The sequence below is a fragment of the Nicotiana tabacum genome, chromosome 6 (assembly GCF_000715075.1).
Source record: "Nicotiana tabacum cultivar K326 chromosome 6, ASM71507v2, whole genome shotgun sequence".
In the NCBI taxonomy this organism is placed as follows: domain Eukaryota; kingdom Viridiplantae; phylum Streptophyta; class Magnoliopsida; order Solanales; family Solanaceae; genus Nicotiana; species Nicotiana tabacum.
The window spans coordinates 177,047,134-177,065,944 of NC_134085.1; the positions used below are offsets into that span (position 1 = coordinate 177,047,134).

Below are 18,811 nucleotides of genomic sequence, written 5' to 3' on the forward strand. Positions count from 1 at the left end.
TTGAAAAGAATACATCATTACCCACCTTTTCCTTTTTGCTTTTATCATTATGTCTGGTCCCCACCATAATTAATTAATCTGTAATTGGTTAATTACCGTTTTACCCCTAAAACTACTATTAGGCCCCGATTCAAAAACAACAATGACTCTGTATGAGGCCATTTAAACCATGCGTACTATTTTAAATTTCCTTAACTGATAAACAAATTTAAGTAAGCACGTGATTTTTGCCCTATATGAGAATTACTCCCAAAAAATTCAAAAAATAAAATAATTTTCCTTGGTGTGCAATTTTTGTGATATTTTGTGATATTTTGTGTAACTATTTGTATGTTTGTATGTGCATGTTTATTTGTTAAATTATTAAAAATACAAAAATATGTCGCATTTTGCGTGTAGGATTTAATTATACAATTGTTAGTAATTAAATTTGTTTTACAAAAAAATAAAAAATTACAAAAAATAGGCATCGTTTGCATTTTTAGCATTTAATGTCCAAATATACAATTTTATGCTTAATTATTACTTAATTATGCGTTAATTGTTATTGGGAGTTAATTTGCGATTTTATAACTTAATTTAGTTCTTAATAATAGTTTAAGTATTTTTATAATTTAGTTTTAGAAAAATAAAAGAAGAAAAAAGAACGAAAATATAAAGAAAGTCGGAATTGGGCCTCTTCTTCGATTTCAAGCCACAGGCCCAAAAAATGGCCCAATTTTCCCAAATGACCCAGTCCATTTCGAACTGGGTCGACCCGGTCCATAACCCAACACCCCTATTATCTTACAAACAACACAAAACAAAACAAAAAAACAAAACCCAAAAACCCTAAAAGACCTAAACCATCCCCCCCTCCTATCTTCTTCTTCTTCCTCAAGCTTCCTCAAGCACACAACCATGGCTGCCCTCGACCCCACTCCCTCACGTCCAAACGCCATTAACAAACAGCTTCGTCCCAACGACCCCGGCTACCCCTTCTTCACCATTGTTAAACAACAACAAATCCGACCACAACACAAACACACACACACCCAGCTGCGTCTTCATCGAGTTTCATCGAGTCTTCATCTTCTTCATCGAGTTTGAGTTCAACGAACTGCAGCTGCTGCTTCATCTTCTACATGAACCCACTCGATACAGTGGAACTGCAAAGCAGCAGCAAACATGGTTCAAAGTGGTGTTGAAGGTCGCAAGCTCGATATCCATGGATGTTGTTGCGTTTTCTTCTCCAACCTCGTCAGCTTCTGACGCTACTGTCCCGTCGTTGCTGCCTTGCCGGACTTTATCACCGGCGAATGGAAACACCACTAGCAACAGCGATCCCGTAGAGTACTTCGTCGTTTGGGTTCGTGCTTAAAGATGAGATCAAAATCTGTCCGTGTTCTTGAGGTCCTATCCGAAGCTCTATCGGTTTGTTTCAGTTGAGTTGCCGTTCATTGGAGCCAAGACGTCGAGCAGCTTGAGTCTAAACCAAACCTCCATCGATGTCACTGCTGCTGCCGTGCCGCGATGCTACAGCTCGCCATGGCCAGCTGCTTCTGCTTTCTTCTTCGTCATCCAAACAAACCCCATTGCAGCTGCTTCAATCCAGTCCTAAAACGAGATTCAAACCAACTCGTTTGTTCGAGTTTCGGATGGGGTCGTAAAAAACAGTCCATACGAGTTCATCGTCGATCGGTCGTTGTTGTCGTTCATTTCCGGTTAGTTGGTTTTCTAAGTTTTATTTTGTCCATATTTTTGTTTGATATTTTCCGGATCCAAAATCGTTAAATGATTCAATTCTTGTTTTGTTCGTGTCTATCGTTGAATTAATTTTCTAGTTTGATCATATGTTTTGTTGATTTAATTTTCAGATTTAAATGGAACTTTTATTTATTAGTTTTTCAGTTTATTTCATGTGCTTTTATTTATTTTTTGTAAAAGAAATTGTTAGTTTAATTTTAATGTTGTTAGATTCAGAAAAGAAAATTGTTAGTTTAATTCTAATGTTGTTAAATTCAAGTTGAAATTGTTAGTATGTAAAAGAATTTGTTAGCTTAATTTTAGCTTAATTTGTAAAAGAAATTGTTAGTTTAATTTTAATATTGTTAGATTCAAATTGGTTGTTAGTTTAAGTTTAATGTAAAAGAAATTGTTAGTTTAATTTTAGTTTAGTTTGTAAAAGAAATTGTTAGTTTAATATTAATGTGGTTAAATGCAAGTTGAAATTCAATCAATTATTTCTTCTTCGGTTTATTTTATTCGTTTAAAAGAATTAAGTTGGAATATAGAAATATGTTAGTTTAATCGCTTGAATCATCCGTCTTTGTTGAGTAGCTTAGATTAAATTCGTGTTCATCTTTTGGTTGAAGTTCGTTCTTAATCCGGTGATTTAATGTGAAATATATGTGTTGTTAAAAATATCGTTCAGTCAAAATAATTCCGATTGTTGATTTGTTGTTCATAGTCTAAGTTTGAATTTGTTGATTGAACCGGATTAAGGATTGGTTATAGCTGGTAATTTAATTTTAGGTTCTTAGATAATTTTGAAGTTAATAGATTTTTGAATCGGGGCCTAACAGTAGTTTTAGGGGTAAAACGGGAATTAACCAATTACAGATTAATTAATTATGGTGGGGACCAGACATAATGATAAAAGTAAAAAGGAAAAAGTGGGTAATAATGTCTTCTTTTCAAAAAGAGGGAACATGGGGGCCCACTTTGACTGCTTTTCAAAAAGAGGGAACACGGGGGGGGCCCACATTGACTACTTTTACTAAAGTAAAAGTGTGGGTAATTATAAAAGTTAAAGAGTGCACATAGTGAAAGATTTGTGTCTTGCTTTGGTATATAAGAGACTCATTTGACACTTAAAAGGGGGGAGAAGACAGAGATAAGAGAGAGGAGGCCAAAAATAGAAAGGAATACAAAAATAGAGAGAGAATCAGATAATCAAAAAAGAGACTGAACATTTAAGAGAGAGAAAATTCTGAAAAAATATTCAAACTTTCAAATAAAAAAAAATCTTCTGCTTTCTTTCATTGTTTGAAATTAGCATTAATTTTTGTTGTGTCATCAAAGCTTGAAGCTTTTGTTTTGGGATTAATACTCCACCGGTTTGCAAACTCTGTTCCTGGGTTGTTACTGCTGCTGAACTGTTGTTGATGTGCTGTATTGTTATTACTACTACTGATTCTCATCTTCATTTTCTTTTGCTTCCAATATCAGGTACACAACTGACACGCTGGTTATTGTAATCCGAAATATGAAGCATGAATACATATGAAGAATGAAATTTTGAAGTTTTAATTTCGTTTTTCTTTATTCCTTTTGTTGATTGTATTTAAGCTATTTCATGTATTACTAAATAATAATTGGAATAAAAAAATAACATAAGTTAGTCTTTAATAAATAGTTCGGCAAAACAGGTTAATTCACTAGTTATGAAGGTTTCAAGATTATCAACAGTAGTTTAATCATGAATAACTAGCTAAATTTAGCTAAGACATGAATTTAAATTAAATTTCGTAAAGTAGGCATTAAGGCATGATTTGAGTTCAAGCAAAATTAGAAGAACATTTAAGTCTAATAAACTTTCTAATAAGCTTTAGTAATTATGGTTAAATTTAGTTTCAAATGGTTGTGAATAATTAATCTTAATAATTTTTTTTATAACAATGCTGAGTTACGAAATTTGATTCTTTTTGAATATTAGTTGTCGAATTTTTATTTTATTCATAATTTCGAAATTTTGAGTAAAAATTCCTTTTTCATCAATATTTGTATTAATCTAGCAATTAACATGTCATGTTTTCTTAAAATAATAAAAAAGGCTAGAATTAATTAGGATTTTCTTTCTTTATTTTAGAGACTAATTTTTATAGAAAAATGTAGTCGCTTTAAGATTTGTCCATTTAAAATAAATGAGATGAGCCTCGCTTAATAAAATGTATAGATTGTGGGGCCCTCAATAAATGTACATTTAATTGCTTAGACTTCGGGATGGACCGTTTAGCAAAATTCCACGGCCCTACCCAAAGTAGATGATACGCTAGTCGCTTTAGGCGCGCCTTTAATAATTTAATTTCCTTAAACTCGGGTGCACATTGATGTGACCTAAATCCAAATCTCAACGGAGTCAAAGTGTGTCAACGACCATGGGTACATTGATTGTAACGCGGTTTGAGATACATTTTCACAACGTTGCAATTTTTGATTAAAATAACAGTAAATGATAAAAGTGGTTAAAAGTTAAATTTTGCACATAGGTTCAACATGTATTAAATCAGATAATCAAGCCAAATATGACAGTTGAGCGACCGTGCTAGAACCACGGAACTCGGGAATGCCTAACACCTTCTCCCGGGTTAACAAAATTCCTTATCCGGATTTCTAGTTCGTAGACTGTAATACAGAGTCATTCTTTTTCTCAATTCGGGATTAAATTGGTGACTTGGGACACCCTAAATCTCCCAAGTGGCGACTCTGAAATATATAAACAAATCCCGTTTCGATTTTCCTTTAATTGGAAAAAACTCTTTTGTAACCTCTTGGGTATGTAAAAAGGAGGTGTGACAGCTCTGACGACTCTGCTGGGGAACGAACCCAGAATCTCTGGTTCAGGGTTCAGAATTCGAGCTTAGATAAATTGTTGTATTTAATTGTATCTGATTTTCCTACATGTTTTATGCTAAATGTGTTAAATGTTACCGCTTTTATATTATCTGAACTGTATATAAACTGTGCCGACACCCTTCTCTCTTCACCTCCGGGGATGTGCTTACTGGTTGAGACTCCCTATTCTGTTAGTGTCATACCCTGAAATAAGAAAGAGGTCGGACAAGTTACGAAGCCGGATGGCCTTTTGGTTCCCGGTAAGTTGCCCCCTCCTCGACTCAAGTTGTCCGCTCGGGTACACAGTCTAGTACACTGACCCAGGTTTTGAATATAGAATAACGTGACTTCATGCCGGATCCCTAGTAGGAACGCTTATTTGCATCACGTTGCATTTGACTTAGGGGACTCAATACAGGGGTTGGGTCCGTCTAGGACTAGCAACCTGAAATGAAAAGACCATTCTGATGCATCCTACTTGCTCTGTACATATTTTGTTTCAAACTTGCATGTTGACCGGTTTCTGAATCTCGGGAATGTTGGAAAATTGAAGGAAAAAAAAAAGAGAAAAAAAGGGAAAAAGAATATATCAGTTAGGGAGTTAATTGATTATTTTAGAAAAAATCAATGACCAATTACTGGCGAAACTCTGCCGAAATTTTGAAAAAAAAAAGAGGAAAATATTTTATTTTGTTTTACTAAAAAAAAGAGTCTTTTATTTTTGGAAAAATAGATTGTTTTATTGTTTGTTGAAAATGGAAAAAAATCGTTATTTTGTCTTTTTCAAAAAAATAGAAAAGGAAAATAGATTGTCTTGCCAGGAAAAATAAAAATGGAAAAGAGTCATGTTTTAAAATAGTTCGATTAATTTGCCCGAACTACGCATAGTTTGATTCACACAGGGTGTGACAGCTCTGGCGACTCTACATTTTTTATTACAGTCTACGAACTATATGAGAAGTCATATTACAGAGTTGAAATCAAGTTGAAATTCAATCAATTATTTCTTCTTCGGTTTATTTTATTCGTTTAAAAGAATTAAGTTGGAATATAGAAATATGTTAGTTTAATCGCTTGAATCATCCGTCTTTGTTGAGTAGCTTAGATTAAATTCGTGCTCATCTTTTGGTTGAAGTTCGTTCTTAATCCGGTGATTTAATGTGAAATATATGTGTTGTTAAAAATATCGTTCAGTCAAAATAATTCCGATTGTTGATTTGTTGTTCATAGTCTAAGTTTGAATTTGTTGATTGAACCGGATTAAGGATTGGTTATAGCTGGTAATTTAATTTTAGGTTCTTAGATAATTTTGAAGTTAATAGATTTTTGAATCGGGGCCTAACAGTAGTTTTAGGGGTAAAACGGGAATTAACCAATTACAGATTAATTAATTATGGTGGGGACCAGACATAATGATAAAAGCAAAAAGGAAAAGGTGTGTAATGATGTCTTTTTTTCAAAAAGAGGGAACATGGGGGCCCACTTTGACTGCTTTTCAAAAAGAAGGAACACGGGGGGCCCACATTGACTACTTTTACTAAAGTAAAAGTGTGGGTAATTATAAAAGTTAAAGAGTGCACATAGTGAAAGATTTGGGTCTTGCTTTGGTATATAAGAGACTCATTTGGCACTTAAAAGGGGGGAGAAGACAGAGATAAGAGAGAGGAGGCCAAAAATAGAAAGGAATACAAAAATAGAGAGAGAATCAGATAATCAAAAAAGAGGCTGAGCATTTAAGAGAGAGAAAATTCCGAAAAAATATTAAAACTTTCAAATAAAAAAAAATCTTCTGCTTTCTTTCATTGTTTGAAATTAGCATTAATTTTTGTTGTATCATCAAAGCTTGAAGCTTTTGTTTTGGGATTAATACTCCACCGGTTTGCAAACTCTGTTCCTCGGCATCGATGGAGGTTTGGTTTAGACTCAAGCTGCTCGACGTCATGGCTCCAATGAACGACAACTCAATTGAAAAATATACTTCAACGGGTCCAAGCGAGATATAAGGTAAGTGGTGTAAGATGACAAGTAATGTTTCAATTTCTGTGCCACCCAAGTTAGGGCACAACATGTCCTTTCCAGATGAGTATACTTGACCTCGTAAGATGTGAACTTCTTACTGAGATAGTAGATAGCCTGCTCCTTTCTGCCTGTAACATCATGCTGCCCCAGTACACAGCCGAATGAACTATCCACAACTGTCAGATATAGAATCAAAGGCCTCTCTGGTTCTGGTGGGACCAACACGGGTGGGTTTGACAAATACCCCTTTATCTTATCAAAAGCCTCCTGGCATTCATCAGTCTATTTGACCGCGGCATCTTTCTTTAACAATTTGAAAATTGGTTCACATGTTGCCGTGAGCTGAGCAATGAACCTGCTGATATAGTTCAGTCTTCCCAACAAACTCATCACCTCGGTTTTGTTTCTTGGAGGTGGAAACTCCTGAATAGCTTTGATCTTTGACGGGTCTAATTCAATACCCCTCCGGCTAACTATAAATCCCAACAACTTCCCAGATGGCACCCCGAAAGCACATTTCGCATGATTGAGCTTAAGATTGTACCTGCGAAGCCTTTGAAAGAATTTTCTCAAATCTCTGACATGGTCGGATTGCTGTCTAGACTTCACGATCACGTCATCCACGTATACCTCGATTTCTTTATGTATCATATCATGGAAGATAGTTGTCATGGCCCTCATATAAGTTGCCCCAACATTTTTCAAACCAAACGGCATGACCCGATAACAATATGTTCCCCACGGCGTGATGAATGCCGTCTTTTCTGCATCTTCCTTGTCCATTAGAATCTGATGATAACCCGCATAACAATCCACAAAAGAGACAATATCATGTTTGGCACAATTGTCGATCAGTATATGGATGTTGGGCAGTGGGAAATTATCTTTTGGGCTTGCCTTGTTAAGGTCTCGATAATCGACGCACACCCTGGTCTTGCCATCTTTCTTTGGCACAGGCACGACATTGGCTAACCAAGTGGGGTACCGTGTAACCTGAATGACCCTTGCCTCAAACTGCTTGGTGATTTCTTCTTTAATCTTCACACTTATGTCTGTTTTGAACTTTCTCAACTTCTGCTTGATAGGGAGGAGTGCTGGATCAGTGGGCAATTTATGAACCACCAAATCGGTGCTTAGACCCGGCATATCATCATATGACCATGCAAAAACATCTTTGTACTCATGAAATACTTTAATTATCTCCTCCTTGAGTTGTGGCTCCAAATGAACACTTATTTTAGTTTCCCTACATTGTCTTGGTCCCCTAGATTAACTGCTTCTGTGTCATTTAGGTTAGGTTTGGGTTTTTCTTCAAAGTGACTTAATTCTTTACTAATTTCCTCATAAGCTTCATCATTATTACAATCCACCCCATCATCACACTCGATCTCTTGTATTATTACTTCTGAACTAGATTGACTTTTAAAACTGGGCCGAAGATTCCTCATGCATGTCATGTCATTGATATCAGCATAAAAAGAACTGTACAAAGAAAAGAAAAGAAAATGGAAAGAGAATTAGGGACGAAGAAAATTGCATTTCATTAAACGTAAAGACAACAAGGTTTTAACTCATCCAAATGGACGGAACATAACAACTGGATTACAAACCCTGGAATAATCCAGGTGACAAAAAGGAAAACAAAACCCACTACCATGACTCCCTCCGAACTGGAAGAGGAGTAGCTTCCCAATTGTTGATGTTAGCACGTGGTCCGATGTACTGTATGTCTGCTCTGCTTGACCCTTCCCCGGCCTCAACCATGTTTACTTCAGCAAATACTTTCTCAAACACCTTATCCAAATTCCCATCCGCCTCAATTAACGAACCTAAAATCTTTTGCCAATGACTGTTTCTTAATACTTGGTCTGACGAAGGACCTGGACAATCGAGGAATTGATTTAGGTAGCACCCAAGCTTTCTTCTTCAATTTACGGGCCTTTCTGACATCTGCCGTTGTTGGTTTGAACCCTAACCCGAAGGTGTCCAGATTTTTGGGCAAAGACACAGGTTGAGTAATGCCCTGCAGTTTAACCCCCAATCCCTTCCCGGGCACGAACCCGTTATTCAACATTTCTGACACTACCATGACGGTCGCAGCTGACACCCTAGGACATGGCATGTTTTTACCCTCAGGCACCCTGCTCACCAGAACCGTGTCAAGGATCTTATACACCCATGGCCCCTTATCATCTTCGGTCTCTATAAAGGGTACAATGGCATCATTCATGGCGCATGTGGGATCTTCCCCATGTAACACAATTTCTTGTCTGTCCCACTCGAATTTGATCATTTGGTGCAGTGTGGAGGGCACGGCTTTTGCCGCATGAATCCACGGTCGACCCAACAAAAGATTATAGGATACTGCAGCATCCAACACCTGAAATTCCATCGTGAACTCGACTGGGCCAATAGTCAATTCGAGTACAATATCCCCTACCGTGTTTGTTCCCCCTCCATCGAACCCTCGAACACAAATGCTATTTTTGCGGATTCTATCCTCATCAATCTGGTGCTTTTCTTCTTTTTTTGACACATGCACTTGAGTTTGTACTGAGACCTCTTGTTGCAACCTTCTGCTTCCCTGTGCTGGGGATTTTTATTGTTTCCTGCTGGGGATTCCTATTGTAACCCTCTATTTTATTGTCCTCTGACTTGATCTTGAAATGTATGCCTCTGTTCTATGGGTGGGCTCCCAACTTCAACACTTGAAAATTAAAGACTGAAATGTATTCCTCTGTTATATGGGCGGGCTCCCAACTTCAACACTTGAAATATAAAGACTGAAATGTATGCCTCTGTTATCTGGGCGGGCTCCCAACTTCAACGCTTGAAATATAAAGACTGAAATGTATGCCTCTGTTATCTGGGCGGGCTCCCAACTTCAATGCTTGAAATGTAAAGACTGAAATGTATGCCTCTGTTATCAGGGCGTGCTCCCAACTTCAACGCTTGAAATATAAAGACTGAAATGTATGCCTCTGTTATCTGGGCGGGCTCCCAACTTCAACGCTTGAAATGTAAAGACTGAAATGTATGCCTCTGTTATCTGGGCGGGCTCCCAACTTCAACGCTTGAAATGTAAAGACTGAAATGTATGCCCTGTTATCTGGGCGGGCTCCCAACTTCAACGCTTGAAATGTAAAGACTGAAATTATGCCTTTGTTCTATGGGCGGGCTCCCAACTTCAACACTTTTCAAAAATAAATCGCCATTCTGTTCTTCAGGGAGGCTCCTGATTACTTAAAATTTGAATTGTATTCCCTTATTCTCCAGGTGGGCTCCTGATTGCTAAATTTGAAATTGAATGTCTCTATTCTCCAGGCGGACTCCTGACTTTTAAAATTTAAACTGTATGTCTCCGTTCTTCAGGTGGACTCTTGACATCAAACTTGAAAAGTATGTCTCTGTTCTCCAGGCGGACTCCTGATTGCTAAATTTGAAATTGAATGTCTCTATTCTCCAGGCGGACTCCTGATTTTTAAAATTTAAACTGTATGTCTCTGTTCTTCAAGCGGACTCCTGACATCAAACTTGAAAAGTATGTCTCTGTTCTCCAGGCGGACTCCTGATTGCTAAATTTGAAATTGAATGTCTCTATTCTTCAGGCGGACTCCTGACTTTTGAAATTTAAACTGTATGTCTCCATTCTTCAGGCGGACTCCTGACGTCAAACTTGAAAAGTATGTCTCTGTTCTCCAGGCGGACTCCTGATTATTAAATTTTGAAATTGAATGTCTCTATTCTCAAGGCGGACTCCTGATAACTTGCATTTATCCTGATTAGTGCTTGTTTTCCCTCCTGGAGAATTCCTCCTCAACAACTAACTTTTCTCCCCCTACTCAATCAAAGAAAATTTCGTCAGTTTTAAACGGTGATTAGTTGATGGCATTCTTGTTGAAAAATCCTTCCACTAGATCTTGAGCGAAAATATATTTTGATTTTGATGAGATTTTGATTTTGATGAGCGAAAAGTAGGATGGCATTCGTGCTTAAAGATGAGATCAAATTCTGTCCGTGTTCTTGAGGTCCTATCTGAAGCTCTATCGGTTTGTTTCAGTTGAGTTGCCGTTCATTGGAGCCAAGACGTCGAGCAGCTTGAGTCTAAACCAAACCTCCATTGATGTCACTGCTGCATCCGTGCCACGATGCTACAGCTCGCCATTGCCAGTTGCTTCTGCTTTCTTCTTCGTCATCCAAACAAACCCCATTGCAGCTGCTTCAATCCAGTCCGAAAACGAGATTCAAACCATCTCGTTTGTTCGAGTTTCGGATGGGGTCGTAAAAAACAGTCCATACGAGTTCATCGTCGATCGGTCGTTGTTGTCGTTCATTTCCGGTTAGTTGGTTTTCTAAGTTTTATTTTGTCCATATTTTTGTTTGATATTTTCCGGATCCAAAATCGTTAAATGATTCAATTCTTATTTTGTTCGTGTCTATCGTTGAATTAATTTTCTAGTTTGATCATATGTTTTGTTGATTTAATTTTCAGATTTAAATTGAACTTTGATTTATTAGTATTTCAGTTTATTTCATGTGCTTTTATTTATTTTTTGTAAAAGAAATTGTTAGTTTAATTTTAATGTTGTTAGATTCAAAAAAGAAAATTGTTAGTTTAATTCTAATGTTGTTAAATTCAAGTTGAAATTGTTAGTATGTAAAAGAATTTGTTAGCTTAATTTTAGCTTAATTTGTAAAAGAAATTGTTAGTTTAATTTTAATATTGTTAGATTCAAATTGGTTGTTAGTTTAAGTTTAATGTAAAAGAAATTGTTAGTTTAATTTTAGTTTAGTTTGTAAAAGAAATTGTTAGTTTAATTTTAATGTGGTTAAATTCAAGTTGAAATTCAATCAATTATTTCTTCTTCGGTTTATTTTATTCGTTTAAAAGAATTAAGTTGGAATATAGAAATATGTTAGTTTAATCGCTTGAATCATCCGTCTTTGTTGAGTAGCTTAGATTAAATTCGTGCTCATCTTTTGGTTGAAGTTCGTTCTTAATCCGGTAATTTAATGTGAAATATATGTGTTGTTAAAAATATCGTTCAGTCAAAATAATTCCGATTGTTAATTTGTTGTTCATAGTCTAAGTTTGAATTTGTTGATTGAACCGGATTAAGGATTGGTTATAGCTGGTAATTTAATTTTAGGTTCTTAGATAATTTTGAAGTTAATAGATTTTTGAATCGGGGCCTAACAGTAGTTTTAGGGGTAAAACGGGAATTAACCAATTACAGATTAATTAATTATGGTGGGGACCAGACATAATGATAAAAGCAAAAAGGAAAAGGTGGGTAATGAAACTAAATTTATTCACAAATCATGCCTTGAGTCATGTTGTTAAATTCCCCAGCCTTTTTTATTATTTTAAGAAAACATGATATGTTAATTGCTAGATTAATACAAATATTGATGAAAAAGGAATTTTTACTCAAAATTTCGAAAATATGAATAAAATAAAAATTCGACAACTAATATTCAAAAAGAATAAAATTTCGTAACTCAGCATTGTTATAAAAAAAATTATTAAGATTAATTATTCACAACCATTTGAAACTAAATTTAACCATAATTACTAAATCTTATTAGAAAGTTTATTAGACTTAAATGTTCTTCTAATTTTGCTTGAACTCAAATCATGCCTTAATGCCTAAAATTTAATTTAAATTCATGTCTTAGCTAAATTTAGCTAGTTATTCATGATTAAACTACTGTTGATAATCTTGAAACCTTCATAACTAGTGAATTAACCTGTTTTGCCGAACTGATTTATTAAAGACTAACTTATGTTATTTTTTTTATTCCAATTATTATTTAGTAATACATGAAATAGCTTAAATACAATCAACAAAAGGAATAAAGAAAAACGAAATTAAAACTTCAAAATTTCATTCTTCATATGTATTCATGCTTCATATTTCGGATTACAATAACCAGCGTGTCAGTTGTGTACCTGATATTGGAAGCAAAAGAAAATGAAGATGAGAATCAGTAGCAGTAATTACAATATAGCACAACAACAACAGTTCAGCAACAGTAACAACCCAGGAACAGGAGTTTGCAAACCGGTGGAGTATTAATCCCAAAACAAAAGCTTCAAGCTTTGATGACACAACAAAAATTAATGCTAATTTCAAACAATGAAAGAAAGCAGAAGATTTTTTTTTTATTTGAAAGTTTGAATATTTTTTCGGAATTTTCTCTCTCTTAAATGTTCAGCCTCTTTTTTGATTATCTGATTCTCTCTCTATTTTTGTATTCCTTTCTATTTTTGGCCTCCTCTCTCTTATCTCTTTCTTCTCCCCCCTTTTAAGTATCAAATGAGTCTCTTATATACCAAAGCAAGACCCAAATCTTTCACTATGTGCACTCTTTAACTTTTATAATTACCCACACTTTTACTTTAGTAAAAGTAGTCAATGTGGGCCCCCCCCGTGTTCCCTCTTTTTGAAAAGCAGTCAAAGTGGGCCCCCATGTTCCCTCTTTTTGAAAAGAAGACATCATTACCCACCTTTTCCTTTTTGCTTTTATCATTATGTCTGGTCCCCACCATAATTAATTAATCTGTAATTGGTTAATTCCCGTTTTACCCCTAAAACTACTGTTAGGCCCCGATTCAAAAATCTATTAACTTCAAAATTATCTAAGAACCTAAAATTAAATTACCAGCTATAACCAATCCTTAATCCGGTTCAATCAACAAATTCAAACTTAGACTATGAACAACAAATCAACAATCGGAATTATTTTGACTGAACGATATTTTTAACAACACATATATTTCACATTAAATCACCGGATTAAGAACGAACTTCAACCAAAAGATGAACACGAATTTAATCTAAGCTACTCAACAAAGACGGATGATTCAAGCGATTAAACTAGCATATTTCTATATTCCAACTTAATTCTTTTAAACGAATAAAATAAACCGAAGAAGAAATAATTTATTGAATTTCAACTTGAATTTAACCACATTAAAATTAAACTAACAATTTCTTTTACAAACTAAACTAAAATTAAACTAACAATTTCTTTTACATTAAACTTAAACTAACAACCAATTTGAATCTAACAATATTAAAATTAAACTAACAATTTCTTTTACAAATTAAGCTAAAATTAAGCTAACAAATTCTTTTACATACTAACAATTTCAACTTGAATTTAACAACATTAGAATTAAACTAACAATTTTCTTTTTTGAATCTAACAACATTAAAATTAAACTAACAATTTCTTTTACAAAAAATAAATAAAAGCACATGAAATAAACTGAAAAACTAATAAATCAAAGTTCCATTTAAATCTGAAAATTAAATCAACAAAACATATGATCAAACTAGAAAATTAATTCAACGATAGACACGAACAAAACAAGAATTGAATCATTTAACGATTTTGGATCCGGAAAATATCAAACAAGAATATGGACAAAATAAAACTTAGAAAAAAAACTAACCGGAAATGAACGACAACAACGACCGATCGACGATGAACTCGTATGGACTGTTTTTTACGACCCCATCCGAAACTCGAACAAATGAGATGGTTTGAATCTCGTTTTCGGACTGGGTTGAAGCAGCTGCAATTGGGTTTGTTTGGTTGACGAAGAAGAAAGCAGAAGCAGCTGGCCATGGCGAGCTGTAGCATCGCGGCACGGCAGCAGCAGCGGCATCGATGGAGGTTTGGTTTAGACTCAAGCTGCTCGACGTCTTGGCTCCAATGAACGGCAACTCAACTGAAACGCCGAGTAGCTCAAGATCTTGTTAGATTTCAATCCTTCTTCAATCATGGCTCCCATCTTTACCACTTCATTAAACGACTTCCCGACAGATGTCACTAGACGACCAAAATAGTAGGTTCCAATGTTTGCAAGAAGTAATCTACCATCTCACTCTCCCGCATGGGAGGATCAACCCTTGCAGCTTGTTCCCTCCAGCGGAAACCAAACTCTCTAAAACTTTCCCCAGGCTTCTTTTCTAGTTTCAACAATGACAGGCGATCAGGGACTATCTCGAGGTTATATTGGAAATGGCCAATGAATGCCTGGGCCAAATCATCCCATGTATACCATCGGCCGGGTTCTTGCCTCGTGTACCATTCTAGCGCTGACCCGCTCAGGCTTTGCCCGAAATATGCTATCAACAACTCATCTTTTCCCCCGGCCCCTCTCATTTTGCTACAGAAACCACGCAGATGGGCTACTGGGTCACCGTGTCCCTCATATAAGTCAAACTTCGGCATTTTAAACCCCGTAGGCAACTGTACATCAGGAAAAGGGCACAAATCTTTGTATGCGACACTAACTTGGTTTCCTAAACCATGCATGTTCCTGAAGGATTGCTCCAGGCTTTTGACTTTATGAATCACCTCCTCTTGTTCTGCATTCTTAACCGGTTTCTCAACTTCTCCCGGGATTTCAAAATGGGTAGAGGAGGTATATGGCTCAGGCGCTTTGAAAGTGGGTTTGGGAGGGTAATATTTGGTGTCGTGAGCTTGGAATAGAGGCTCACTGGATGATCTATGTAGTGGAGCTGGGGGAGGTGCCACAAAGACGGGAACCATGGGTGGTGGAGGGTTTTGTTTGGAGGGTGGAGCTGGGGAAGCGTATGACGTGGTACCATAACCCTGGGCCTGATAAGGGAAAGCTGAAGATGCGTGGGGAGTGATAGGCTCCTGAGCTTGAGCCAAGGGTGGGATGTAAGATGGGTTGGCAGGATATAGTGGTGCTGGGTGTCCCTGCGACCATGCCTGATGCATTTCAGCCATTTGTGCTTTTAATTTCCTCATCTCTTCTTTCATAGCACCCACATCTGTTACCTCAACCTCATTCGAAGGGTCTACGATGCTGATTTCCGAATCCTGCCCTGTCATTTTTACTTGATCTTTCGACCGAGTGTTGTATGGATGAGTTGCCAGAATTGCCAATCAATCAACCACCTGCCTGATATCACACATTTAGACAACCACTTTGTTAGCGATTAGGTCTTAACAGATTTAACAACCACACGTTGGCATGAATGCACTTATACAGTTATTCCTTTCTATTACGCGTTTGCCTGATTGCATGCGTCATCCCGGCATTTCATTCCTTGTTTCGTTTTTCTTCTCCTCGCCTTATCCCTCTCTTGTGCTTTTTCTTTTCCCTCTCTTGTTTTTCCGCTCTTTTTTTTTTCTTTCTATTTTTCTTGGTTTTCCTTGTTTATTTCTTTTCGGTTATGGTCGAATCCTATGGAGATTGCCTACGTATCGTAACCCCGCACGAATCAAACCAAGCGTAGTTCGTGAAGATAAATGTAAAAATAAGGGTGGAAATAAAATGCTCAACTTTCATTAATAAACAGACTCTTACAAAATCGACATCTTTTGTTTTGGAAAGAAACTAACAAACGCAATCTGAAAGCAAACAAAAAACTATAAGCTTGCAAACATACTCAATCCAGAAAGATAACAGACGTACAAAAGACTGACTCGAAATGGTAGACACTCACAGACACGGACTATGCATATTCTAGTGCTTCAAACTTAGGTATCCGCAAGGGCGTCGTTCGGCCTCGCCGTGGGTCTAGGATCCAAATCCCTTTCAAGCTGCTCTAACTCATTCATGGTTCGCTTCACATAGATCATCACTGCTGAGATAAAAGTAGTACGGGTCATGTCTTCACAAACCCGGCATCTCCTGACAATAGCATGAGCAATGGCTCTAATCCTGTCTTTTGTTTGCTTCTTTTCTATGAGCAAGCGTCTTATCTGATCGCTGCACGTCTTTAAAGCCCGGGAGTCTTGCAAGTGTTGGTCTTGCAGCTGTTGTACTTCTGCCTCCATTTGGGCTAACAAGTTGTAACAATGTCTAGCCTGCCTAACCGCTTTACCTTCAAGGGCAACTACTTTTTTCTTTAAATTGGCAACAATTTTCTCATGGTCCCTTTTCAACTGATTCAAGTATTGGCGACGCTCTTCGATTTTTGTCGCCCACTGTGCTTTAAGTTCTGCCATGACGTTTTCAACTTTTCCTAGCTCATCCCGCCATTCTCTGACTTCGCCTTCCAATCTTTTTACCAATTGTTCATCGGATCGGCTCCTCGGTTGCTTATCGATAGTTATCTTCAACTGTCGGATTTGGGCCTTAAGAGTGTCATTTTCTCTGGCTAGTCTATTCTTTTCACCTTGATCTTCGGCAACCTGTACACTGTTCTTGAATTTCAGACTCTCGACTTGTTGCTTTAATTTACCAATCTCAACTCGATAGCTTTCTTCCTTTGATAACCAATCCCACTGCTCTTGGGACGACTTGGCAAAATCTTCGAGATGAGGTCTTTTAGCCGGTCTCCCATATGCCATGTCACCTATGAACCATTCGTGATACCCTGGAGCAATTTCCCCTCTGACCCTATCAGACACACAAGTGTTTGCCATCAGATATTGACACTCACTCCAAATTTGACGAACCTCTTCCTCGGGGAATCGACCGTCAGGACTAATTTCAACCACTTGGGTACTCAAATCTTCATCTCTCGGTATTACTTAATATCTACCGAGTTGCCTCAGAACCCGATACGGTGCATAAGGTTGTATGCTTTTGAGTCCCATTAACAAAAAATGCGGTCGGGCTGCTGGCATATATATGACTTCCTCGACAGACAACCATCCAAGCACCCATTGTATCTGGCTAGCCTTGAGGTTCCGAAATAATAATGCCCAAGCCGTGACTCCTTCAGGTATACTAGCCCCTTTGATTCTCGTACAAAATTCCCCTATACAAGTTTTCTCAGCCGAGCCATAACTCAATAACTGAGAGCGCGGGCACAAATGCTCAATCATCCACATTTGTAACAATAAGTTACATCCCTCAAAAAATTTGCCCCCAGCTTTGCACGCAGTGAGAGCTCTGAAGATATCAGCCACAATCATAGGTGCTAAAGTGCTTTTCCCCATGGTTTGCAAAGTACTGACGACGCCTGCTACTTTCAAATCAATATTACCATCTTTCCTTGGGAATATTACGAGACCCAAAAAAGCTACCATAAATGCCACTCGCCTGTGTTCCTCCCATTTTTGTCGGCTATTTCTGCTGCAAAGCTTAAAGTCTGGATTATTGAACCCGCCCACATGGCCATATCTATCATACACGAAGCGAAAACTGTAGAAACCCTTTGCAAAATCTGAGTGATGAACTGTCTGGGGTACTTTCAAGAAATCCAGGAATCGATGTATGGTAATGGCTCTAGGAGCAATCAAGTATTTGAATCTCAATGGAGCTTGGTCACTTCCAATGTACCCCGTTATTTCTTCTATTGTTGGGGTGAGTTCAAAGTCTGAAAAATGAAACACATTATGTGCCGAATCCCAATGGGCGACCAATGCCCTGATGATATCCCCCGAGGCTGAATGTCTAATAAATCCGGAAGGTCTTTCAAATATTTTCTCACTTCGTCTTGCCCTTCTTTGCCCAAATCATTCCACCACAATTGCAGCTCAAAAGGGATTTTGGTCATTAATGAAAAAGGCTCATTTATTGTCGTGCTCATCCTGCACATTTATTAAAGCGTTTAAGCAAAATGCGACATATTTTTGTATTTTTAATAATTTAACAAATAAACATGCACAGACAAACATACAAATAGTTACACAAAATATCACAAAAATTGCACACCAAGGAAAATTATTTTATTTTTTGAATTTTTTGGGAGTAATTCTCATATAGGGCCCAGCAGAGTCACCAGAGCTGTCACACCTCCTTTTTACATAACCAAGAGGGTACAAAGGAGTTTTTTCCAATTAAAGGACAATCGAAACGGGATTTGTTTATTTATTTCAGAGTCGCCACTTGGGAGATTTAGGGTGTCCCAAGTCACCAATTTAATCCCGAATTGAGGAAAAGAATGACTCTGTATTACAGTCTACGAACTAGAAATCCGGATAAGGAATTCTGTTAACCCGGGAGAAGGTGTTAGGCATTCCCGAGTTCCGTGGTTCTAGCACGGTCGCTCAACTGTCATATTTGGCTTGATTATCTGATTTAATACATGTTGAACCTATGTGCAAAATTTAACTTTTATAATTACCCACACTTTTACTTTAGTAAAAGTAGTCAATGTGGGCCCCCCGTGTTCCCTCTTTTTGAAAAGCAGTCAAAGTGGGCCCCCATGTTCCCTCTTTTTGAAAAGAAGACATCATTACCCACCTTTTCCTT

The 18,811-nt window shown here is 37.1% G+C and overlaps 1 long non-coding RNA gene across 1 annotated transcript; it reads right to left on the reverse strand.

Annotated features, from left to right (window-relative positions):
- Nucleotides 1–12,472: 12,472 nt before the first annotated feature.
- Nucleotides 12,473–14,351, reverse strand: LOC142181517 (uncharacterized). The gene is made up of 2 exons (XR_012710172.1): nucleotides 14,078–14,351; nucleotides 12,473–12,568 (listed from the first exon to the last, which is right to left on the reverse strand). It is a non-coding gene; the product is annotated as an uncharacterized LOC142181517 (long non-coding RNA).
- Nucleotides 14,352–18,811: the final 4,460 nt, after the last annotated feature.